Source organism: Carcharhinus amblyrhynchos, chromosome 3 (assembly GCF_965287045.1).
Source record: "Carcharhinus amblyrhynchos chromosome 3, sCarAmb.v2.hapA, whole genome shotgun sequence".
NCBI lineage: Eukaryota > Metazoa > Chordata > Chondrichthyes > Carcharhiniformes > Carcharhinidae > Carcharhinus > Carcharhinus amblyrhynchos.
In genome coordinates, this window is record NC_137326.1 from 84587071 (window position 1) to 84612803 (window position 25733).

General features: G+C 41.6%; 1 protein-coding gene across 2 annotated transcripts in view; it reads left to right on the forward strand.

Annotated features, from left to right (window-relative positions):
• Window positions 1-25733, forward strand: part of LOC145340904 (SH2/SH3 adapter protein NCK1-like) — a 214994-nt gene that overhangs the window by 172769 nt on the left and 16492 nt on the right. The window lies entirely within an intron of this gene.

The following is a 25733-nucleotide window of genomic DNA, read 5'->3' on the forward strand; positions in this document are numbered from 1 at the left end:
GAGTAATATTTTCTCTCAGCAGTGTTCAGTGCAGATTAGGACAAAATATTATTGTGTAGCGACATAACTGTTGCAAATTGGTTTACTAAAGTTTACTATTTTGAACAACAACCTTTTCGTCACTTTTTGGATCTAATTCACCTGATTAATTGAGCAGACAGATGAATGCAGTCCTTTTTTCCATGGAAGTGGCGAGAGAGAGCGAGCCAATCACACCAAACTTTAATCTTGATGCATTTGTCAAAGTTAACAAATAATGTTCAATGTTGACTACCATAATTTGAAATTCCTGAGTACTGTCCCTTTTTAAGGATACCCTGTCTGCGAACAGAACAGAACTCCCACTTGCCTGATGAAGGAGTAGCGCTCTGAAAGCTAGTGGATTTTGCTACCAAATAAACCTGTTGGACTTTAACCTGGTATTGTGAGACTTCTTAACTGTGTTTACCCCAGTCCAATGCTGGCATCTCCACATCATGGCAGGAAGGGTCCCAGAAGACTGGAAAGTAGCTAATGTAACACTGTTGTTTAAGAAAGGGAGAGCGGGGCGCGGGCAGCAGATGGGAAATTATGGGCTGGTTAGCTTGATTTCAGTCATTGGCAAGATTTTAGAGTCCGTTATTAAAGATAAGATCGCGGAGTACTTAGAAGTGCATGATAAAATAGGATGGAGTCAGCACAGCTTTGTCAAGGGGAGGTCATGTCTGACAAATCTGTTCGAGTTCTTTGAGGAGGTAACAAGGAAGTTAGATAAAGGAGAGCCAGTGAACATGATTTATTTAGATTTCCAAAAGGCCTTTGACCAGGGGCCACTTAAGAGACTGTTAAATGAGTTAAGAGCCCATGGTGTCAAGGGTAGTATCCTGGCATGAGTGGAGGATTGGCTGACTGGCAGTGTGGGGATAAAGGGGTCTTTTTCAGGATGGCAGCCGGTGACTATTGGTGTGCCTCAGGGGTCGGTGCTAAGTCCACAGCTTTTCACAATTTACATTAATGATTTGGAATAAGGAACTGAAGGCACTGTTGCTAAATTTGCAAATGATACAAAGAAATATAGAGGGACAGGTAGTACTGAGGAAGCAGGGGGGCTGCAGAAGAACTTGGACAGGTTAGGACAGTGGGCAAAAAGTGGCAGATGGAATACAATGTGGAAAAGTGAGAGATTATGCACTTTGGAAGGAGGAATGGAGACACAGGCTATTTTCTAAATGGAGAAATGCTTAGGAAATCAGAAACATAAAGGGACTTAGGACTCCTTGTTCAAGATTCTCTTAAGGTTCAATCGGCAGATAGGAAGGCAAATGCAATGTTAGGGTTCATGTCGAGAGAGTTAGACGACAAGAGCAGGGATGTACCTCTGAGGCTGTATAAGGCTCTGATCACACCCCAGTTGGAATATTGTGAGCAGTTTTGGGCCGTGTCTAAGGAAGGATGTGCTGGTCTTGGAAAGGGTCCAGAGGAGGTTCACAAGAATGGTCCTGAGAATGAAGAACTTGTCATGTGAGGAATAGTTGAGGATTCTGGATCTGTACTTATTGGAGTTTCAATGGGTGAGGGAGGGATCATGTTGAAATTTACAAAATATTGCGTGGCCTGGATAGAGTGGACGTGGAGAGGATGTTTCAATTGGTAGGAAAAACTAGAACCAGAGGGAACAGCCTCAAGCTAAAGGGACGATCCTCTAAAATAGAGATGAAGAGATGAGGAGGAATTTCTTCAACCAGAGAGTGATGAATCTATGAAACTCTTTGCTGCAGAAGGTAGTGGAGGCCAGGTCATTGGGTGTCTTAAGACAGAGATGGATTGGTTCTTGATTAATAAGGGGACCAGAGGTTACGGGGAAAAGGCAGGAGAATGGGGATGAGAAAAGTGTCGGTCGTGATTGAATGGCGGAGCAGACTCGATGGGCTGAGTGACCTAATTCTGCTCCTATGTCTTATTTAAAAAAAAATTAAAAATAATGAAATCACAGTTCCTGAAATTTAGATATACAATATACTGGTACCAGACTGCAGTAAATCAACTTTTGTTACAATTCTTTTTAACATCAGTGGAAATGTAGTAAATCTATTTCATTGATAAGAAATGGGGAATATTAATTAGATTCCAAATGTAATGAAGTGAAACCTATTAATGCAGTATGAGCAATGGTGTAACAGCGTTGCATAATTTTGTATGTCCAAAACAAATTTTAAAATGTAATGGATTTTGTGTTGTCCTAATTGTCCTTGCTGTAATGTGTTTCCTTTTCTCTTTTCTCAGTATTCAGTAAGTAACTTTTTTTTTTCAAATTACACATTGTTTGGAATACCATGATTATCAGATGAATTGGAATATCTGCTATTTCCTTTGATTCTATTGGAAATCCTACAGTAACGTCAGGACTATAACATGCAAATATGAACAAAGAATAGTCTAGCTCAGGGACAGGCCCACCAAGCCTGCGCCAATTCCTAATCCTTATTTAGATCCACTACCTATTGCTCATACGTGGTTTCAATCCCTCTGTTTGCCTCCCATTCATGTGTCTATCAAGATACACTTTGAACATTGCCAATGTGCCTGCTTCTACTACCTCTACTGGCAGTGCGTTCCAGCCACACACTATCCTCTGTGTGAAAAACTTATCCTGCACATCTCTCCAAAACTTCCCCCTCTCACCTTGAATCTGTGCCCTCTTGTCATTAACCTTCCCACCCTGGGGAAAAAGCCCCTGACTATTCGCTCTATTTATGCCTCTCATGATATTGTAGATCTCTATTAGGTCACCCCTCAGCCTCGATTTCCGATGGAAAAAGTTTGAGTTTATCCAATCTCTCCTCATATCTAAGATCCTCCAGATCAGGCAACATCCTGGTGAACCCTTCCTTGCACCATGTCCAAAGCCTCAACATCTTTCTTAGAGTGTAGTGACCAGAATTGCACACAGTATTCTAAATGTGGCCTTACCAAAGTTTTATACCTGTAACATAGCTTGCTAACTCTTGTACCCAATGCCCTGACCAATGAAGGCAAGCATGGTGAATGCCTCCTTCACCATCTTATACATCTGTGTTCACTTTCAGGGATCTGTAGACCTGTCCACCCAGATTCCTCCATGTCAATGCACCTAAGGGTTCTGCCATTTACTGTATAATTTGCACCTAAATTTGTTCTTCCAAAATGCATCACCTTATATTTGTCCAGATCATTTTCCATCTGCCATTTCTCTGCTCAAGTCTACAATCTGTCTATATCCTGCCTATCCTTAGACAATTCTTGTCACTATTTGCAACTCTGCCAATTTTTGTCATACACAAATGTATTAATCAGACCACCCACATTTTCCTCCAGATCATTTATATTATAAACAATAAAGGTCCAGGCACTGATCCCTGTGGAACAGTACTAGTTACTGATCTCCATTCTGAAAAGCACCCTTCTGCCGCTACTCTCTGGCTTCTATGATCAAGTCAGTTCTGTATCCATCTAGCCACATACCCCAGATCTCATGTGACTTTACCTTTTGTACCAGCCTGCCATGAGGGACCTTTGCAAATGCCTTACTAAAGTCCATGTAAACAACATCCATTGCCTTTCCATCATCAAGCATTCTTGTCACTGCTTCATGGCTAAACACTTGCACATAAGTTCTTTCTCTGTATTGTCAACATTGCAATTTTTGGAATGTGTACAAGTTGCCAGTAGAGCCAGCATCAAGGATACTTGGCTGGCGTCAGAGATTATGTAGTGCTAATTTGGGGGTTGAAAAAGTAAATTCCATTTCAAAAGCTCCTTCCCAAGCCACCACAGATTTTTCTTTTCTCTTGTTTATAATTTTTCTTTCATCTAAATTCAGTTGGTGCCCTGCCATCCAAATGCATAACCCCAGTCAGCCCATGGTCAAGCCCTGCGGTTGGTTACCATTAACCCACTAACCATTTCCATCCAAAAGATTAGATAATAACAAAGTTACGAATGCATGAAGGCAGAAGAACCATTGAATGAGTAGCATAATAAGAATTAATGTTGGAGGACCAATAATGTACCAAAAATTCAGTTTGTATGGCTGCCATAATTTGCTGCTGAGCTGTTGGTGCTTGTTTACACATTTCCTTGACATATCAAACATTTGACACAAATGCAAATATTTGTACATTGCAGAGTTTGTGATGAGTCATTTGATCAGCATGCTGGTGCACTGACATATTGTGCCTCCAATGGGAAGAACACATTCATGTTCATTGATTGCTCAATGGTGTGTACATGGTCATAGTTTGGTCTTTGCATTCTCTTTGGAGGGAAAATCAGAGACTGAGACAACATGATTCCAGTGATCTATTTCAGTAACAGAAACACTGATCCAAGTTGGCTAAGTGTTTAATTGATTGGAATTTGTACTGTACGAGCCCCTGCTGGGCGTGTCTTCGGCAGGATGTCGGGGAGGAGGCAGTCAAATGTGACTGGTGACTATTCCACACTTTTTTCCTCCCTCTTTCCCAATTAAATGAAAAAGCAAGAGGGAAGGGGTGGTATCTCCTTCGGTGAGTGCCCTGTGTCCTTCGGGGACACCTCCAGGATGGTACTTCAGCTTTGTGCCTTCTTTTTTCCTCCAAAACTTGATAAAAACCATCTTTCCCCTCACCCTCCACCACCTCCCCACTCCCACATCTCCCTGTGCTCAGTAATTCCTGCCCATTCCATGATGTAATTTTTGTGGAACTGCTTACTGTCCAGCAACACTCACTACTGAATTCTAATGATGCTGGGATTGCAAGAGCTGGTGGCCAATCAGATTCTCAAGGATGGGATTTCCACTGAGGGGCGGAAGCCCCACTTTTGGCTTGTTAAATCTCACTCTTGGGCAGTATTATCACAGCGGGGAGAGCCTCTTTTAAACTTGGTCAGTCTAATGTGTGGGGCGAGTCATAAGCCAACCCTCCATAAAATTTGTCCCTTATAAATTTTTGGCAACAACATTTGTAAGTCTGGTCTAAAATCTGATGTGCTAAAGCGTTAGCAAACTATTACAAGTGTGCATAACATAAATCATTCAGCACTTTGATAGTCTGCTGAGGTACCTCTCAGATGTTAACATGTTGTGGAAACAGATACCAGCTACATTTGTTTAGCTTATCAAATCTACTTTTGCCAATTTTTCATGCAAGAAAATATTTCTTCGCAAACTATTTTGTACTTGACAAAATTATCAAGGAAATTGAAGACAAATTGAAGACAATGGCAAGACTGGAATGATTCATTTCTACTTGGGATGTTAGAAGAGAACTTGTTTTGTGATACAGTGCTCTATCTTTTATTATGAAAATATTCCCCTGTGTTTCCACCTTGCAGTTTCTCCATCCTCTTGATAAAACACAATTGAAAAAGCTCAGCAGAAGGGAAAACTGGGAGTGATGCAGATAAACAGAAATGCACTGCCAACATCAGACATGGTGGATAATCTAGAGGCGAAGCAAGTAATGTGTAGTGTTATAGAAGCTCCCTGTAGTTGCTGGTAGCTCTGACCAATCAATACCTGAATTGTTCCTTATTTTAGTCAGCTTCATTGCTCCATGTAAGTTCTGGAAACTAAATGATAGATATTGGAGTCTGATTTATTTGGTTAGCACTGCTGCTTCACAGCTCCAGAGACCTTGGTTCAATTACAGCCTTGGGTGACTGTGTGTGGAGCTTGCTCATTCTCCAAGTGTCTGGGTGGGTTTCCTCCGGGTGCTTTGGTTTTCTCCCACACTCCAAAGATTTGTGGGTTAGGTTGATTGGCCATGCTAAATTGCCCCATTAGTGTCTGGGGGTTTGGCAGAGTAAATATGGGGATAGGGCCTTGGTGGGATTGCTGTCAGTATAGCTTTGTTTGGCTGAATGGTCTCCTTTTGTGCTGCATAAATTCTGTGATTCTGTTGGAACAGAAAATGCTGAGAAAGCTCAGCAGACCTGGCAGCATCTGTGGAAAGAGAAGCAGTATTAACAAGTCTGTATGATTCTTCAGAGCTTGGAAGTGCTTTTCTCTTCACCGATGCACCGACCTGCTGAGTTTTTCCAGCATTTTCTGTTTTTATTTCAGATTTCTAGCACCCATAGTATTTTGCTTTTACTTTTATTGAGTGTGGCCACTGGGGATTTTTGCCCGAAGTGTGTTGCAGTGTTTCCACTTGTTTATGGAAGGAAGCAATCAGCCATCATTTTATTGTCAAAACAGATTTTGTGAATGTGTCTGTGATCATTTCTATGAAAATAGTTGATTTAGAACCATAGAAAGCCTACAATGCAGAACGAGACCATTCGGCCCATTGAGTCTGCACTGACAACAATCCCACCCAGGCCCTATCCCCGTAACCCCATATATTTACCCTACTAATCCCCCAAACTACGCATCCGGGGACACTAAGGGTCAATTTAGCATGGCCAACCAACCTAACCCACACATCTTTGGAGTGCATTGGTAAATCTGCTTCATTTTAAAGTACGAAATCTATGTTTGGCTCTGTGAGGCACATGCAGCTTCACGTAAATTGTGATTTTCTAATTTTCTTTCAAATATTTCTCCCATCAAATTGAGTATATGTGCCTCCTTTGCTACTGATTTTATGTCACATTGAATTATTAGTAAAACTCAAAGTATCTTAAACAAGTTAATCAACTGGAACATTTCTGTTGTACCACCAAGTCTTTCCTGCTGATACATGATATAGATCCTTTTCTCAGGCTATAGATTGTATATGTGCTGCTGTTCAGCTACATAACCCATAAGTTTGACATTAATTTCCATGTTTAACCTAAGGAGATACAGCTCTACCTCACCACTACTACTCACGACTACTCCACTGCTGATGTGTTGTTAGTCTGCTGCAATTGTGGATGAGCTGGAATTTGCTCTAATTAGGATTGGAAAGATTGTAGCCATAGGGTGATATTTGCCAGTGTTGCTAGCAATGGGAAGCTTGGTGGGCAGGAGAACTGAATTTAGCGTGAGGCCAAAGATCAGTTTCCTGATGTTGGGATGAAGTCAGGAATTTTGTTCTTGGGGCTTTAAAGGCAGGTTAAGCTTCCAAGTGATTAATGTCTGGGAAGCCCTTTGGAAGGGCTTTACAAGGTTAAAAAACATGATACTCTGCAACTGATGCAGGATTATAGGTGTGAAATTCCTGGCACATATTCAGTATAGAATCCCTACAGTGCAGAAGCGGGCCATTTGGCCAGTCAAGTTTGTGCTGACCCTCCAACAGAGCATCTTACGACCTTATCCCTGTAACCCCACGTATTTACCCCACTAATCTCCCTAACCTACACTTCTGTAACACTAAGGGACAATTTTTAGCATGGACAGTCAACCTAACCTGTGCTCCTTTGGACTGTGGGAGGAAGCCAAAGCACCCGGAGGAAATCCACAGTCGTGGGGAGAATATGTAAACTCTCAAGGCCGGAATTGAACACAGGTCCCTGGCGTTGTGAGGTAGCTGTATTAACCACTGTGCCACCCTGTCCCATCTGCTGGTGAGAGCTGCAACTCTAACTTCTGTCTGACACCCACATACTTATATTGCCTGATGCCTTTGAGTGTCAGTTTGCAATGAGAGTAAACTGTGCACTTACCGTAGTGGAATACAGCAGATTATTCATCCTCTTCCAACAATGCTGTGCATTTTTGTGCTGGGCCCCATGGGTGCAAATCTCCATTGTGATCTCCATTAATGATCCATCATGCTCAGACATGAGGGGCTCTTGCTGCCATTCCAAGGAAACAATACTGCTAGCCCTTCTTGAACAGCTTGGAGGACTAGGACCATGGGGCTACACATTTTCCTTATTGGAGCAGCCAGTCTGAAGCTCCTAGTCTGCACTGAGTGAATGGTTTTCAATGTGTCCTTTAAGTATAGCACCCAGATCTTCGACCCTATGAGGTAATGGCAGTGACGTCATTCCTGCTCTGTCACAGGATTTGCCATGTTCTGCATGGGTGCACAGGGAGCTGAAATATGCAAGATTCCACATAATTAACCACACACCTCCCCTCCTTCCTCACTCCAAAGGAAATCCAGCTTCCATTCCCACTCTGATTTTGGATTCCAGAATGAAAATTTTGATTATTGTTTTTGGCCCTCACTTACCTTTCTCTAAATTTGGGTGTAGTGCTGTGACTTAACCTATTTCATTCAACAGAAAATCTATCCTGCTTTACAAGTAGTTGTGAGGCATGCTGTCGAAGTTTTATGTCTTGCACTCAACAGGACAGATTTGTAAGAATCCCAATTGTCAAGGAAACAGCAGTTTATACTTCAAGGATAGACTGCTGATTAGTTGTCAAGTGGACTCTTGTAGAGATGTTGCCATGGAGAATGCACTAGTCAACTGCCAAGCCTTTGTTTAAAGTCATACCAGGCATGTCAACTCTGGTTAAGGAATTGCCCTAGGGAGTGGTTGTCCCCCAAGCTTTTGTTTAACTCAAAAAGGTGCAAAATGTGGACATGCTATTTCTGTCCTCAAAGGAGAGGGCTGTGTGTGTGACTATATATAGCTTTTAGTACTGGTACGTGAGCTACACTTGGTATTCTCGTGAATCTGTTCTGATGAGTACAAGATGAAGAGCTTTGACTGCTGGCTACACTTGGCAATATTCAGGTTTACAATGAAATTCTTGACATTAATCTTCTTTTGAGGTTACACTTGGGGCAGGCTCAAAAACTCCATTGAAGTTCAATGTTGTCTATAAACTGACAATCTTGTGTATTTTGGCAAAATATTAATGAACCAACACAATATCTTCAAGCACGGTTTTTCAAATTGTTCACTATTTGGATCTCTAATTATAATGCCATAAGAGTTTTTTTTGCACATGCATGAACAGATAATTTGTTATTGATCGTGATGGTTGAGTTTTGTTAAAGTGCCTTTTGCATTTGCCCTTAAAGAAAAAGCTACTTGAACTAAATTCCAAAGTGACTAAGTTCTTGTACATCAAAGGTTATTTAAGACAGGTGTAATCTTGTCGACATGAAGGATTTTTTAAAGATTGGTTTGAGGCAGGGGATTGAAAATGTTGTATAATGTATTAGTGCTGTTATTTTAAAGAGCAGAGGACTTGTTTTTGAAGTCTCTGGTGCATGGATCAAAGGATTGTGTAATGAACCAGAAGTAATAAACCGCCTGCAAACATAGATAAATTTACATCCTTATGATAGATACCATAGAAGTTTCAGTTCTAAAATAAGCAGTTTACAGTCCATGGAGATCCTCTTTTTTTTCAAGATTTTGTATATACAGGACCCAGTAAATTGAAGTGAGAAACTGCTGCACACAAAATAGTTGATGTGGCAGAATATATGATCGGAAAGGCTGGTTATGGGCAGTTTGCCACAGTTTTCCAGTAAGTGCATTTTATGGTAGCTTTTGTGAATTATTTTCAAAATTCATTACATCTATTCAGTGCATTTATAGGATAGATAAGGATGAGAAAATACAACTGGACAATCTTAGCTTGTTATAGAAGAATCTACATCCACACCATGTGAGGAGGTGTGGAATCTCTCCATGTTGCAGAATATGGCTCTTTTGTAAGTTGTCCTGGTTTTCTCCTCCACAGTCCTAGCTGGGATGCCATTCCAACTCTCAATCATTCTGTAGGTGAGAATGTCCTTGTATCCATCCTAAGTTCCCTAATTCAAATGTTTATTTTTTTTTTAATTTTCATCCTTGTTTTCAAATCCTTTCATGGCCTCATCTTCCCCTTGCACATCCACTTCTGACCTCGTGGCATTCCCTGATTATTAATCACTCCATCATTGTATGTGACAAAAGCTCTGTGTAAGAATTCCTGTATACCTCTGTATAACAACTGCAGTTTTATTAATATTTGACTATAATACAGAGGCTTGCAGTCCCATGGCTGCTGGTCAGCTTCCAAGAATGTTCTGGAACAGAAACCTGAGCTCACCAGGGTGATCCCCTACCCAGCTCCCTGATTGGTTCCCTGAATCATGTGCCCCTCACTCTACCTATGGATCCTTAAAGGAACAGTCAGCATGCTGGGCAATTCTCTCCCTATGCCTCTGCTTCCAACTTCACTTTTCTCCTTTAAGACATTCCTTAAAATCTACCTCTTTGACCAAGCATTTGGTCATTTGACCGAATATCTCCTTATGTAGTTTAGTGTCATTTTATAATGTTCCTATGAAATGCCCTGGGCATTTTATTACATTAAAGGTGCTCCATAAATATAATTGGCTGTTATTTGAACCTGTGTCTCTTTGTTCTTCTGTCATCATTACGTGAAGTAATGTTAATCACCTTTTAATTAACATTATAATAACAATTACTACCTTGCATCAGTTTCCCAGAGTTGCTGCCTTTCAAGCAACTCTGTGGTATTTTGCACATAAAAATGTGAAAATGTAGTTTTCCAAGTGCTTTAATGGACAGTCTAAAATGTAGTGTTCGTTTATAAAATTGCAACTGAAGACCTAATAGTCTTGTTTCACATCATTGATAGAAATTAAATGCTGCTAAGTGTTGAACAGAAGGAAGAAAATCGGGTGTTATGTAGTCCGTGAATGGTGTTGATAAAACCAAGACTGAAGTTTAGACATCAGTACACTCAATGCTGAAACATTCGACAATAAAGAAACTTCACAAACAAACAAAATTCTGACTTGCCTAGAAAGGTGATAGAATGGAGTATTGTGTGCAGTTTTAGTGTCCTTATCTGAGGAAGGATGTCCTCAGATGGGGAGTACCGAGCAAAGGTTTACCAGGCTGATTCCTGGGATGGTTGGTCTGTCATATGAGGAGAGACTAAATTGTTTAGGATTATAGTCACTGAAGTTTAGAATAGTGAGAGGGGATCTGATGGAAACTTATAAAATTCTAACAGGGTTAGACAGGGTAGAGTCAGAAAGAATGTTCCCAATGGTGGGGGGCCCAGAACTAGGGGTCATAGTTTGAGGGTGATGGGTAAACCTTTTAAAACTGAGATGAGGAGAAATTTCTTCACCCAGAGGGTGGTGAATGTGTGGAATTCACCACCACAGAATGCAGCTGATGCCAAAACGTTGTCTGATTTCAAGAAGAAATTAGATATAGCTCTTGGGGTTAAAGGGATCAAGCGATATGGGAGGAAGGGGAAATTCAGATATTGAATTCAATGAGCAGCTATGATCAAAATGAATGGTGGAACAGGTTCAAAGGGCCGAACGGCCTACTCCAGCTTCTGGTTTCTATGTAATGCAAATCTGAGGAAGTCCTGATTACAACTGGAGTCAGTTCTGATCACTGAGAAACAAAATTTACATCCCTGCACCAGAGGCAAGATAGAGAATCTTCACAAGGCTGGTTCCAGTATCATGATTCTGAGAAATGCATGGGTATTTCTGTTGCAAAAAGAAGTATGTTAAGGAAATATCATTTATAAATTAAATTGTATTGATTTGGTGAGGAGCTTCAAACCAAGACAAAGCAAATTTAAATTTGAAATATTTCTTCACATGAAGAGTGATGACTTGGAACTAACTTAAGATAGATAAGTGGAAACAAATGCTTTGGTCCTAGTTAAGAGCAACTATGCATTGAATTGGGAAAACTGGTAAGGTTTTTCCAGATGGACAAGTTAAGATGATCTTCCTTAGCTTTAATCTTGTGACTATAAGTAGCCATAGAATATGTATACCATTATTTCTACCAATAGATTTAATGCAACATAGTAGAGGATTAGTGTGATTTGATTAGTAACTTTGTGGATGAGACAAAAGTTGGTGGATTTGTGGATAGCGGTGAAGACCATCAGAAGATGTAGCAGAATACAGATTGGTTGGCTGGAGAGATGGCAGGTGGAGTTTAATCCGTAAAAATTTGAGGTAATGCATCTTGGAAGGTCTAAAACAGATAGGAAATATACAGTAAATGGCAGAACCCTTAAAAGTGTTGATAGGCAGAGGAATCTGGGTGTACAGGGACATAGGTCACTGAAAGTGGCAACGCAGGTGGAGAAGGTAGTCAAGAAGGCATAAGCCATGCTTGTCTTCATCGGCTGGGACATTGAGTTTTAAAAATTGGCAAGTCGTGTTGCAGTTTTATAGAACTTTAGTTGGGCCGCACTTGGGAATATAGTGTTCAATTCTGGTCACCACGCTACCAGAAGGATGTGGCAGCTCTGGAGAGGGTATGGAAAAGATTTACCAGGATGTTGCCTGGTATGAAAGGCATGAGCTATGAGCAAAGGTTGGAGAAACTTGGTTTGTTCTCACTGGAACAACAGCGATTGAGGGGCGACCAGAAAGAAGTCTACAATGTTATGAGGAGCCTGGACAGAATGGATAGTCGGAAGCTTTTTCCCAGGGAAGAGTCAGTTACTGGGGGCTGCCAGGGGTGGTAGTGGAAGCAGATACGATAGTGACTTTTAAGGGACGTCTGGACAACTACCTAAATATGAAGGGAGTGGAAGGATATGGTCCCCGAAAGGGTAGGGGGAGTTAGTTCAGCCGGGCAGCATTGTCGGCGCAGGTTTGCAGGGCTGAAGGCCCTGTTCCTGTGCTGTAATTTTCTTTGTTCTTCATTCTTAGGAGTGGAAAATGACCATCTCAGGAGAGAGCAGTACTGGGACTTGCTTTGTGGTCAAACGTCTTAACATCAACTTTGACACTCTGAGCAGATGGAGTATTCTTTGTTCGTATGCATCAGTTAAATAATTGTATACAAAGCTAATGGTACAGTCAAGGACTGAATTATGCATTTGAATTAAAACACTGGCATCTTGAAGTAAGGACTTACTGTGCTTGTATTGCTAAAACAGAGCATATATGTGCAGTATATATTCACTCTTTCCTCAAAAAGCAATGCCATTTTTATGTGTACATTGGGGAAAACAAGAGAAATATGGTGTTTTGAAGCCACTTCTTATGGAAAATTAATACTTTTTTTTATGTTGTCAGTTAGCCAAGATTTACTGGTATAAGTAGTCACATCTCTCTTGTAACATTCTAGTTTGAATCTATTGGCTGGAATTCCCTGGTCTGACACACCCCACTACTGCTGCCAGCAAGAACAGAGTAACAGGCACCCAACCAAATCTCCATACCCTGTCGTGGGATTGGGAAATCCCAGTGTTGGGAGAGATTGGAGATGTTTGGCCATGGTTCTGCATTTTTATTCCATCCCTGACTTCCAGCCAGATGAATATCGCAGCCCAGCAATCATAGAATCCTACAGTGCAGAAGGAGGCCATTCAAACTACCGAGTCTGCACTGACCACAATCTCACCCACACCCTATCCCCACAACACCATGCGTTTATCCTAATTAGTCCCTCTGACATTTTAACATGGCCAATCCACCTAACCCGCACATCTTTGGACTGTGGGAGGAAACTGGAGCACCCGGAGGAAACCCACGCAGACATGGGGAGACTGTGCAAACTCCACACCAACAGTGACACAAGCCAGAAATCGAACCCGGGTCCCTGGTGTTAAGTCAGCAGTGCTAGCCACTGTGCTGCCCATTGACAAATTGTGGTTAATCAGTAACCACAATGTCTAGGGTATGCAATGGTGAAGAATTCTAAATTGACTAGTGTTCCAAGTACATTCTGATGTCTCCATTCCATGCAAAGCTTGAACGTGTTGTGTGTTTGACTGGCTTGGAGCTGCTGGAAACTCTAAAGGAAATGTTAGGAAAGTTAGTACCATGAATTAGCACCGTCCCATCTCTGGCACCTCATTTCAAAGAAGTTTGAATGTGTGGGGGTGTATGTGGGAATCTTGGGTAAAATTAGTTTTCACAAGACAGTTAAGCAGGGAAATTGTGTTTACACCTCTTATCGCATATCTCATTTTAATTGGCAAGTCTTGCTCAAATACAGCAGAAAACAGATGTTGATGGAAATGGTGCAGTAGTTCCTTAGTCATCTCATCACATTCAAAGCCTGTTTCCATAGTTGTATGTATAGGATGTTACCTGCAGTCTTTCAATTCTGATTCATGTTTAATATACTGTAGATAATATATCTGCTGCATGGAAATGTTTATAAACCCTTATTTCTGGACTGGAAGAAAGTATTTCTTTTGCTTATTAAGTTAGATTTATTAGTGACTCCTTTGTTCTTGTCAAGCTGCTTAGCATGTTGTTTCCCCAGCTCTGAACAGATGTATTCCTTCAATGTTTGTTGGTCATTTGGCAGTATGTGTAACTCCATATACAGTTGAATGACATGTGGAAACCTGATAACCTATGTTCATCATTGTGTGGTGTAAGGTTTTCAAGCAGTGAAGGGAGTAGTTCTGAAAGTGGACAATGGCCTTTTTTCAACCTCTATACGCAATGGGTTGTAAGCCTGAATGCCAAATGATCTATTAAATTTGGAGACTAATGTGAAACAATGTTTTATGATTTTTGAATTTATTGTCTCCTAATTTAGTTTGTATAAAAAAACTAAGGCCACATTCCAATGACTTGAGATTACAGTCATTTGCATTACTATACCTTCTACAATCCAAATACCACTGAAACGAAGACAACCTGTCCAAAAAGCAGCACCAGAAACAATTGCCTTGAAGGAGTACAAATGGAGGCCATCTCCTATCCAATTAGTAAAGCATCCAATCAATCGGGGCATTGGGGTTCTTCCTGCTTGTTTAAGCACGGGTTTCTTTCCTTAAAACATTTGTCAGAACCCCTTCTGTTAATAAGCTACATTATGTAACCGCAGCCTTGTTTCAGGTTCGCTGAAACAAGCTGCTAATGTCTAATTTGTCTTACCTATCTGGTCTGTTGACTTTATATATTTCATGGCTGAATATGATGTATGCCACAGTGGGAATTATTAATGAGTCATAAATCTACACTGGACCAACAGAGCTTTTTCTTAGTCTGGCTAAAATGATCTAATTTTCATCTGAGTTCACAATTAAGCTATTGATATAGCCTTATTCAAATGCCAGTATTTGGTGATTTTCCTCCTTGGCTGGAACCTGTCCTGTTCATAAATTCAAGAAGCTGCGTGTAGAACTTTTGAAAGTTTCAAAGACATTTCTTTCTTTTTTAAAGGAAAATGAGTTGCATATTAGGCTGATAATATAAAACTGCTTCAGTTTTCAAATAAGTTATCTGAGAAACAGAAATGGGCCATTCAGCCTCTCAGGCTCCATCAGACATTGGCCAACCAATACCTCAACTTCATTTCCTTATTATCTTTTTGATTTGATTTATTATTGTCACATGTGTTAGTATACAATGGAAAGTATTGTTTCTTGCACATTATACAGACAAAGCAAATCGTACATCGAGAAGGAAAGGAGAGGGACAGAATGTGGTGTTGCAGTCATAGCTAGGAGTAGAGAAAGATCAACTTAATACGAGGTACGTCCATTCAAAAGTCTGATGGCAGCAGGAAAGAAGCTGTTCTTGAGTCGGTTGATATGTCCTCAGACTTTTGTATCTTTTTCCCGACGGAAGAAGATGGAAGGGAGTACGTCGGAGTGAATGGGATCCTTGATTATGTTGGCTGTTTTCTGAGACAGCAGGATGTGTAGACAGAACCAATTGATAGGGGGCTGGGTTTCGTTCATGACCCTTTGTAGTTTCTTGCATCTTGAACAAAGCAAGAACCATACCGAGCTGTGAGATAACCAGGAAGAATGCTTTCTATGGTGTATCTGTAGAAGTTGGTGAGAGTTGTAGCAGACGTGCCAAATCTCTAACGTCCTGAGAAAGTAGAGACTTTGGTCGGCTTTCTTAACTATAGTGTCAGCATGGAGACACCAAATGCGCCTAGTTTGGGGGTGTTTAAGAGATCCGTGGATAGGTTTATGGATGGAAAGGGATTGGTTTAGGTTAGAGGGTCATTGTTTTTTAACTGGTCGGCGCAACATCGTGGGCCGAAGGGCCTGTTCTGCGCTGTAATGTTCTATATGTTCTAAGACAGGTTGTTGGTGATCTGGACACCTAGAAATTTGAAGCTCTTAACCATTTTCACTTCATCCCCATTTGATGTAGACAGCGGGACTCATCTTCCGTGCTATTCTCACCTAATAAAAACCTGTCCATCTGAATCTTGACATTTTTAATTGATTAACACTCACAGCCTTTTGGGGAGACTGTTCAATGTTTCTGTGACCTGCTGCTCATAACATAATCCTCTCTGTGTTGGGTAAACCAAAGATAGATGAAGTAATTGTTTATGATCACCTGTCTTAATATCATCTATGGCTTGGCATCAGTTTTTGTGTGGAATCCCATCATGGAAACAAATCCCTACAATGCAGAAGAGACCATCAGGCCTATCAAGCCTGCACCAACTCTCTGGAAGGACATCCCACCCAGGCCCTCCCCTGTGCCTTACCCCATAATGTGGAGATGCCAGTGTTGGACTGGGGTAAGCACAGTAAGAAGTCTCTCAACACCAGGTTAAAGTCCAACAGCACAAGCCACAAGCTTTTGGAGTGCTCCTCCTTCATCAGGTGAGTGGGAGTTGTGATCACAAACAGGGCATATAAAGACACAAATTCAATTTACAAGACAATGGTTAGAATGCAAGTCTTTACAGTAATCAAGTCTTAAAGATGCATACAATGTGAGTGGAGTGAGGGGTAAACACAGGTTAAAGAGATGTGTATTGTCTCCAGCCAGGGCAGTTAGTGAGATTTGGCAAGCCCAGGCAAGTTGTGGAGTTACAGACAGTGTGACATGAATCTAAAATGCCAGTTGAGGCTGTCCTTGTGTGCAGAACTTGACTATCAGTTTCTGTTCAGCGATTCTGCGTTGTCTTGTGCCGTGAAGGCTGCCTTACCCGAAGTTCAAAGGCTGGATGCCCATGACTGCTGAAGTGTTCCCCAACAGGAAACCAACGGATGAATGAACACCGCTCGACAATCACCAGGCAGGAGTCTTCACTTCCAGTTGGGGAATGCTTCAGCAGTCACAGGCATTCAGCCTCTGATCTTCGGGTAAGCGTTCTCCAAGGCGGCCTTCACAACGCACGACAAAACAGAGTTGCTGAGCAGAAACTGAAGTTACGTACACATGAGGATGGTCTCAACCGGAATCTTGGGTTTATGTCACAGTATCTGTAACCCCCACGACTTGCCTGGGCTTGCCAAATGTCACTAACTGACCTGTCTGGAGACAATGCACATCTCTTTAACCTGTGCTTAACCCTCTCTCCACTCACATTGTATGTACCTTTAAGACTTGATTACTGTAAAGATTCGTATTCCAACCATTATCTTGTAAATTGAATTTGTTTCTTTATATGCCCTGTTCATGAACACGGCTCCCACTCAACTGATGAACAGGCAGTGCTCAGAAAGCTTGTGGCGTATGCTACCAAATAACCTGTTGGACTTTAACCTGGTGTTGTGAAACCTGTTACTGTCCCTACACCATAACCCCACAGATTTACCATGGCTAATCCACACAATCTGTGCATCTTTGTACACCAAGGGGCAATTTAGCATGGCTAATCCATCTAACTTGCATATCTTTGGACTGTGGGAGGAAACCAGAGCACGCAGAGGAAGCTCATGCAGACATGGGCAGACCGTACAAACTCCATACAGTAACCCAAGGTCGGGATTGAACACTGGTCCCAGTCGCTGTGAGGTGACTGTGACCAGTGAGTGCTAATCACTGTGCCACTTTGCCGCCTCAAGTGTTTGTTTCTTTGCCACTTCCTAGCTCCAACTTTAAGATTGTACCCTCATGTTCAGGAATCCTTCACTGGAGGAAATAAAAGAAATAACAGAAGTAGGCCACCCAGCTCTTCAAGCCTGCACTGCCATTTAATAATATCATGGCTGATCTAACACTCACTAAATCTACTCTCCTGCCTTACCTCAACCCTTAATTCCCCGCTGATTAATAGCCTATCAATCTCAGTCTTGAAAATGTTCAAGGACTCGACCTCCACAGCTTCCTGGGGTAAAGAATTCCGAAGATTGACAATTTGAGAGTAGAAATTCATCCTCAAATCCATCTTAAGTGAGCAGCCCATTATTCTGCAACCAAGTCCTCTAGTCCTACACACGCCCATGAGTGAAAACATCCTCCCAACATTTACCCTGTCTAACCCCCCCCCCACCAAGAATCTTATATGTTTCAATCATACTCCAAGGTGCACAGGTGTTCTTTTTAATCTTTGCTCATCTCAGTCCCTTCATAACCAGGATCGTCCTAGTAAATCTCCTCTGTACTACCTCCTGTGATGTATCTTAATAAGGGACCGAAATGGTACACGATATTCTGAACAATTTTCTGTATCTCAACCTCGAACTATCCAATCATTTTTATCACCTCAATTACCTCAACCTTCTAAATGCAAAGGACTGCAACCCATTTATGGAACTGTTCTCATTTTTAAAACCCCTATGACCCAGTGTCATCCTGTTGAATTTGCTATGTCTCTTCTGTAAGAAATTTGTCCGTCCTGAGTTGAAGTACAAAATTGACAGAGCCATTTTCTTTTTATTTTAGACTTTATTAATGCTATACATTAGTGCCACCCAAATAATTTTGATTTAATGCTGTGGTATTTAATAATGGATTTGGAAAGAGATGTTCATGAATCAACTTGAATCACCCTGTTGGAGAACATGTAATTGCAAGGAAGAATTTGACCTTGTTTTGATCAGGTGCTGCCTAAACCAGGCATTTGATAAGGAAATACACACATACCACATTACATTTGAGCATTTGGAAGTGATCAAATCCAAACAAATTAAGGTGAACATATTATACGTGTCATAGTTCAACATCATGCTGCTCTTGCACAGTACCTTTAATATAATAAAAGATCTCCTGGGTGCTTCATAGCAGCACAATCAGCCAAAAATTGACACCAAGTTATAAATGATATTGGGAAAGATGATCACAGGCAATCACTTAATCTGTCTTTGGATTACCCAACACAGAAAGGATTACGACATGATTACAGCATACTAAATTGAAAGAAATTGCTGTTTCACCCAGGTGTGGATTTTGGGGACCCAGGTTTGTGGAGAGGAGGTAAAAGAATAAATGGTGGATCTTCTGTGCTTCAATGGGAAGGAGGGCATGTTTGGGGTGAGTGAAGATGATGAGGGCCTTGAGAAGGGAGCACTCCCATTTAGAATACTGAAAGGAACGGGGACAAGATGGCTTGGTGGTGGAAATGATGGAGGAAGATCCATTGAACGTGGAAAGTAAGAACAAGGGGAACACTATCTTGTTTTTGAGGGGGAAGGGAACGGCTGAGAGCAGAATTGTGGGAAATGGGACAGAACTTGGCAAGGGGCTTGTCAGCCATGAGTGAACAGTGCCCTCATGGAAGGAAAGCCAAAACTGAAGAGACAGGAAGACATATTGAAAGCATTGGTATGGAAGATATATTGTTAGAGGAGTTCAATGGGTGAAGCTAGGAGAAATGAATCAAGTTCTTACAGGAAGTCTGGTGGGAGGAAGTATACTCTAAGTAGCTGTGGAAGTTAGTGGGCTGATGGTGGATATTGGCCAATCTCTAAAATGGGGATAGAGAAGTTGAGGAAAGAAAGAGGAAAATCAGAATGATTTATTGTGAAGGCAAAGGGAAGGTAGAAATTATCAGAAAATGTTTCAGTTCCGATCAAGGGTAGGAAACAGCACCAATATAGTCCTCAATATACTGATAAGTGATGTATGGGAGGGGATCTGAATGGGATTGAAACAAAGAATGGACCATATATCCCCTGATATCACAAGTATAGTTAGGACCCACGTGGGCTTCCATAGTAGCTCCTTTCACTTCAAGGATCCGAATGGAGTTAAAGGAGTCATTGTTAAACATAAAGAGGAGGGTGGTGGTGGATAGGGACTTGTTGGGCTTCCCTTCAAGGAAGAAGCCAAAGAGTATTCAGGCTGTCTACATGAGGGATGCAGGAACAGAGGGATTGGACATCGTGAAAAGGACATCGTTTAGGGCCAGGAAGCTGGGAACTGCTGAAAAGACAGAAAAGGTTGGAAAGAGACTAGACAAGAGGAGAAAATAAAGAGTTGGGAGAGAACTATCAGTAACTATAGATCTGCAAGAACAGTGCTATTTCTGGATTGTGGAAAAAGTTAGTATGGCTGAGGCTACATACCTTTTTTTGTAGCATACAGCTGATATGTTTGTGAGCAAGCCCTTTAATTTTTTTGTGAGGCTGTGCATGTCCAGTAACCTAAAGGGGTTGACTTTGTATGGTCTACATAGGATGTTTTTGGTCACACTGTGACTAATAGCTTGGTAAGAACATTGGTCGGGGATTGAAGTTGGAGGACATGGAGAGAAGATGGTCAGTGGCAGTCTGGAAAATGATTTTCGATGGTGAAGTCATGGATCGTGAGAGGTATTGGGGAGTTGGCGTTCAGCCTCTGAAAGGTAGAGGACTGGCCTCCTAATAACAGTAGCACTGCTCTTGTCTGCAGGCTTAATGACAATGTTGTGGTTGGTCCTGAGACAACAGAGTGCTGAAAGTTTGGAGGGAGGTAGTTTAGAGTGAGTAGAGTAGAAGAATTGAGGCAGCTAACTTCATGCTGGCCCTTTCTAATGAAAAGATGTGGATACCGTAAAGGCTCAGAGAGAAGGGCCAGGTAGAATGAGAATTCTGAAGAGCAGTGAAAGGATCTTGCTCTCCCAGGTCAAAGACCTCTGGCAGAAAATGGATGCAGAGGCATCAGTTTCTGCTTAGCAATTCTGCACTATCGTGTATCTTGAAGGCCATCATGGAGAATGCTTACCCAAAGATTGGAGGCTGAATGCCCTTGACTCCTGAAGTGTCTCCCAACTGGAAGGGGAAGACTCTGGCCTGGCAATTGTTGCGTGGTGTCTGTTCATCCATTGTTGTAGCATCTGCATGGTCTCACTGATGTACCGTGCCTTGGGATATCCTTTCCTACAGAGTGGACAACAGTGGCCAAGTGTACCTGAAGAAGAGCTTAGCATAGTATTGAACTCGGAGTTAATTTGATGTGGCAGTGTAATCTGAGGGCTAATTGTTCAGTATCATAGAAGATAAGGTTGGAGGAGATTGTGATAACATAATAAAGGACCAGATTGGAAGTATCTGGATGGATTGTTTGTATTCAGGAATTATCAAAGTTTGTAGTCCTTGTCACCTGAAAGGAAGAAAATACAATGTTTGGTAAGGCAAAGGGTGAAATGGAATTGCTGACCAGGAAAGCTTTATGACAGAGTGTGTGTTGCTGTGGAGAAAGGCCAAGAATCAGATGTTGCAGCATACAGCATTAATTATGGATCTCAGAAAGTAAGGAGAGCACCGGTTCAGGATTGCTGAATTTTTTTGGCAATGTCTTTAATCATGGGTGGATCAAAAATATAAAGGGTGGAATTTCAGTTGTAAACCATATGGCATAAGTTGTAGGCAGAGACAGCCATTGAAGAAAGACGTGTCTGTGAAAGTGAGTTTTGTTAGATGACTGATCAAACACGAAAAAGAAAACTGTCTTGGATCATTATAATCCTGTTTTTATTGTAATGAATGCGTTAGAGTTCAGTATGTAATGAATAGTCTTTAATTAAAGTGTTAAACTATGACTGGGCTGGTTACTTTCTCGTTGGGTCTTCCACGTGACTCCTTACACCATTTCTATAAACAGAATTCTACACAACCACAAAACTGGTGTTCCAAATTGGGACACCCTCGCAGATAACTGCAGCCGAATTCGTGGAGACACACATCAAGGACGGTCACCTCAGCACTTCACTCTACCGAAAGCCCACGGATAACCTCACGATGCACCACTTCTCCAGCTTCCACCTTAAACATGTTAAAGAAGCCCCTATGGACAGGCCCCCCTCTATACACAGGGTCTGCTCAAGCGAGGAGAAACCCAGAAGACATCTACAGGCACTGAAAGATGACCCCATAAGAATGGGATATGATGGTCAACTCATCAATCGACAATCGAAAAACCACACCCATCTCCTCAGAAGACAAACAGGGGACATGACCGACAGTATCTTTCATCATCCAGGACTTCCCCAGAATGGAGAAGCTGTGACATCTTCGGACCCTTCAACATGTCATTGATGAAGACGAACATCTTGCCCAGACATTCCCACATCTCCAATACTTGCCTTCAAACAACCGTGCAACCTCAAACAGACCATTGTTCGCAGAAAACTACCCAGCCTTCAAGAGAACAGAGACCACAGAACCACACAACTCTGCCATGGCAACCGCTACAAGACATGCCAGCTCATCAACATGGATACCACCATTACACGTGAGAACTCCACTCACCAGGTACACTTGGCCAACGTTGTCTACTCTGTAGGAAAGGATGTCCCAAGGCATGGTACATCAGTGAGACCATGCAGATGCTACAACAACGGATGAACGGACACTGTGCAACATTCACCAGGCCAGAGTGCTCCCCTTCCAGTTGGGAGACACTTCAGGAGTCAAGGGCATTCAGCCTCCAATCTTTGGGTAAGCGTTCTCCATGACATTCTTCAAGATACATGACAGTGCAGAATTGCTGAGCAGAAACTGATGGCCAAGTTTCGCAAGTGTGAAGATGACCTCAACTGGGATCTTGGGCTCATGTCACACCACATGCAACCCCCACCATTTGGCCTGGGTTTGCAAAATCCTACAAACTGTCCTACCTTGAGATAAGTTATAACTCTTTAACCTGTGATTATCCCTCTCTCCACTTGCACTGTCTATACCTGTAAAGACTTGATTACCTCAAAAGACTTGCATTCCAACCATTATCTTGCACTGTGTTTTTGTCTAATTATGCCGTGTTTGTGAAACCTACCTCTCCACTCACCTGATGAAGGAGCAGTGCTCCGAAAACTCGTGATTCCAAATAAACCTGTTGGACTTGAACCTGGTGTGAAACTTCTTACTATAGTAGCTTAAGCTAAAAGCTTAAAAGAGAAGCTTCTGGGACACAGTGTGTTGTTTAGGGTGGTGATAGATATTTGTAATGTTGCATTCTGTAATAAATCTATCATTAAGTGAAAGATTGGCATCTGGTTTCTTCGTTCACCAACTGTCTTTGGAATGAATTAACAAAGGGTTCTTTGCCTGCAGTTGAACAAATATGCGACAGTAAAGGTTATTCGGCTTAATTGGTGGTTAATCATAGAGATCATATGTGCTTCCACTGTTAACTGCTGGAGTCACTAATGATGTAATTCACAGTGGCAGCAATCACAGTTGTACGTACAACATGCAACAAGTTTATCATATTGCCTCAACCAAATTCATGCTTGTAGAAATGTGTCTTGCTCAGCTGGCATGCCTGTCTTTGGAACTAGTTACAGTCCATTAACCATAATTGGGAATGGATAATTAGACTCTGATGGGCTGAGGGATTCTAGATATTATATTCCATGATCCCCTTCCCAGTCAGTCCAGCTATGATTGAACTAAATTTACCTTGATTATTACAAAAAAAAACATGCTGTCAAAGCTTTGCACTCATCAGGACAATTCTCAGGAATACCAAATTGTAAAGGGAGCAACAATTTATACTGCCTGAGAAGGGAGCACTGATTGGTTGGAAAGTGGGCTCTGATTGGAAGAGGTGTTACTATGAAGAATGCATCAGTAACTGACCACTGATCGTTAACTGCCAAATTTTGTTTAAATTCAAACCAGATAGATTGTGTCTTGTTAAGACATTGGTCTGGAGAGTGAACTAGGAAATGGCTGTCCCAAGCTATTGTTTAGTTGAGAAAGGTGGAATGAGAGAATATTTCTGGCTTTTAGTACATGTAAGTGAGCCACGCCGAGAGGCCTACTGATTATTTTACACTGATAACCAATTTTAAGATTGTGTAATTCTTAGCACAGTCAAAATTGTTTAGCAAGTCTTGTCCAGTCTTGGAATCACTGTTTTAGCCAGTCTTTGGGATGTATGGCATGAATATCTGGCGTCACACTGACACTGAAATTCATAAACCACAGTACTTGTTTGTATGATAGGTAGAATGGTTTAAATTTACCTTGTAACTTTCTCACTTGTTAACTGTCTTTCCTCTTGGTCAGTACTGGCAAGGAATTTTCAACAAATGGGCATTAAATTGAAATTTATTGTCCATTTGGGAATATATTGAGGATGCAATGCTCATTTGTTAAAAATCTTATATACAGGAAAAATAAGAATGACAAAATTATAGTCACATGTTTTACGATCATCTTCAGGGAAGCATTGCGATCACCATTGAAGAACATAAACTTAATAATGAGCAATATAAAATCCCATGTCACTGCAGTGAGGCAGGATCTCAATCTCTCAACATTAGATGTACGTTTTAAACATTGATCATATTTCATGTTTCGTAATTGGCAACTCACCAGTGGTCATTAACAGGCTGTGGTGCCTCCCTCTTCAATTTGAGATGAAGCAACACATCAACCCAGGATCAGTGTAGGAACACTCATTCTTAATATACACTCATAATTGCTCACAGCCTTAAGTGCATCATGCAGTGACCTGCATAACCGATGTGCAGTTTCTTGAGATGAGTAAGTTTTCACTTAGATGCTTGATGAAGTAATATTTTTCTGCAATGTTCTTTGAGGATTAAACACAAATTTACAGTTTATTTCTTACTGCATTAGGAATTTTTTTAAAGATTAATTGGAATCAGTGCTTAATACATTGAATGTTTCTGAAGTGATATATAACAATATCAACATGAACTGAAACTATTGAAATACGACCATTCGGAATGATGCTATGGGGACAATTCACCAGCCCCGTTAGCTGCTGGTGGGAATCCCAACACCCCATTGAATGAGGCATGGACCAAAAATCAGGATTCACCCACCTGCTTCGCCAGCCCTAATTGAGCTCCTGCACAGAGTGGGTGGCAACCTGGTTATTATTCAGAACTCCTGTCTTAAATTTCATTAGTGGACTTCAAGCCCTATTCAGTACTCTTCCAGACATTCACCCACCTCTCCAGCGGGAACTGCACCAGCAGGCTTTGACACTGGTAGTGACCAGTGTGGACTTGGTGTGCTGGACCCTGAGGGGGATCAAGGAACTAGGTCCATTGACCATTTGCCTCTCTGTTGCTGCCAAGATGCAGAGGGTCCCCAAGGGTCCTGGGAGTTGGGCAGGCTTCGGCTTGAGACAACAGGTTGATCTCAGCACAAGCCCCTGGGATGGAGGGGGTGTGGTCACATGGTTTGACTGTCCCATCTAGCCTTGGCTGACCTGAAGATCACCACCTTGGTGTGGTGTGTGATTTCAGGCAATTCTCTATTCAACATCTTCATTCCTGCCAGTTATCTGTGAAAACTTTGAAGTGGCCTGGTCACCTAGCCATCTTTTAAATCACTATTCTGCAGCAGGGAATTCCCTTTCTTTCTGTCACAAGTTGTAGGTGCGAGCTGATCCCTTTGAAGTCCTGTAACAGAAAGATATCACTTTCACTGCAAGGAAGGGGTTTCTTCACCACAGCTGTTCGCTCAGCCTCCATTCACTGAGCTTTTATGTGAAGTCTCTGAATGTTCCTAGAAAGCTCAAATACTTTGAAACCCTCTCTATTCCATTGGAAACCTAGGATTTATTTCAATTTCATTTTCCAGCACTTTGAAATAGGCTTTGATTGACAGCTTAATGGTCATCGACTCGGCCTCCAATCAACTGTAAATTTACCTTTTCCTTCACATTTGAATGCATTTCAAGTACCCCCATTGTTCTTAACTTCAATGATTACAAAGATTCTAAGCTTGATTGACAGCCATGGTTTCTTCATATGGTCTGCAGAACAAG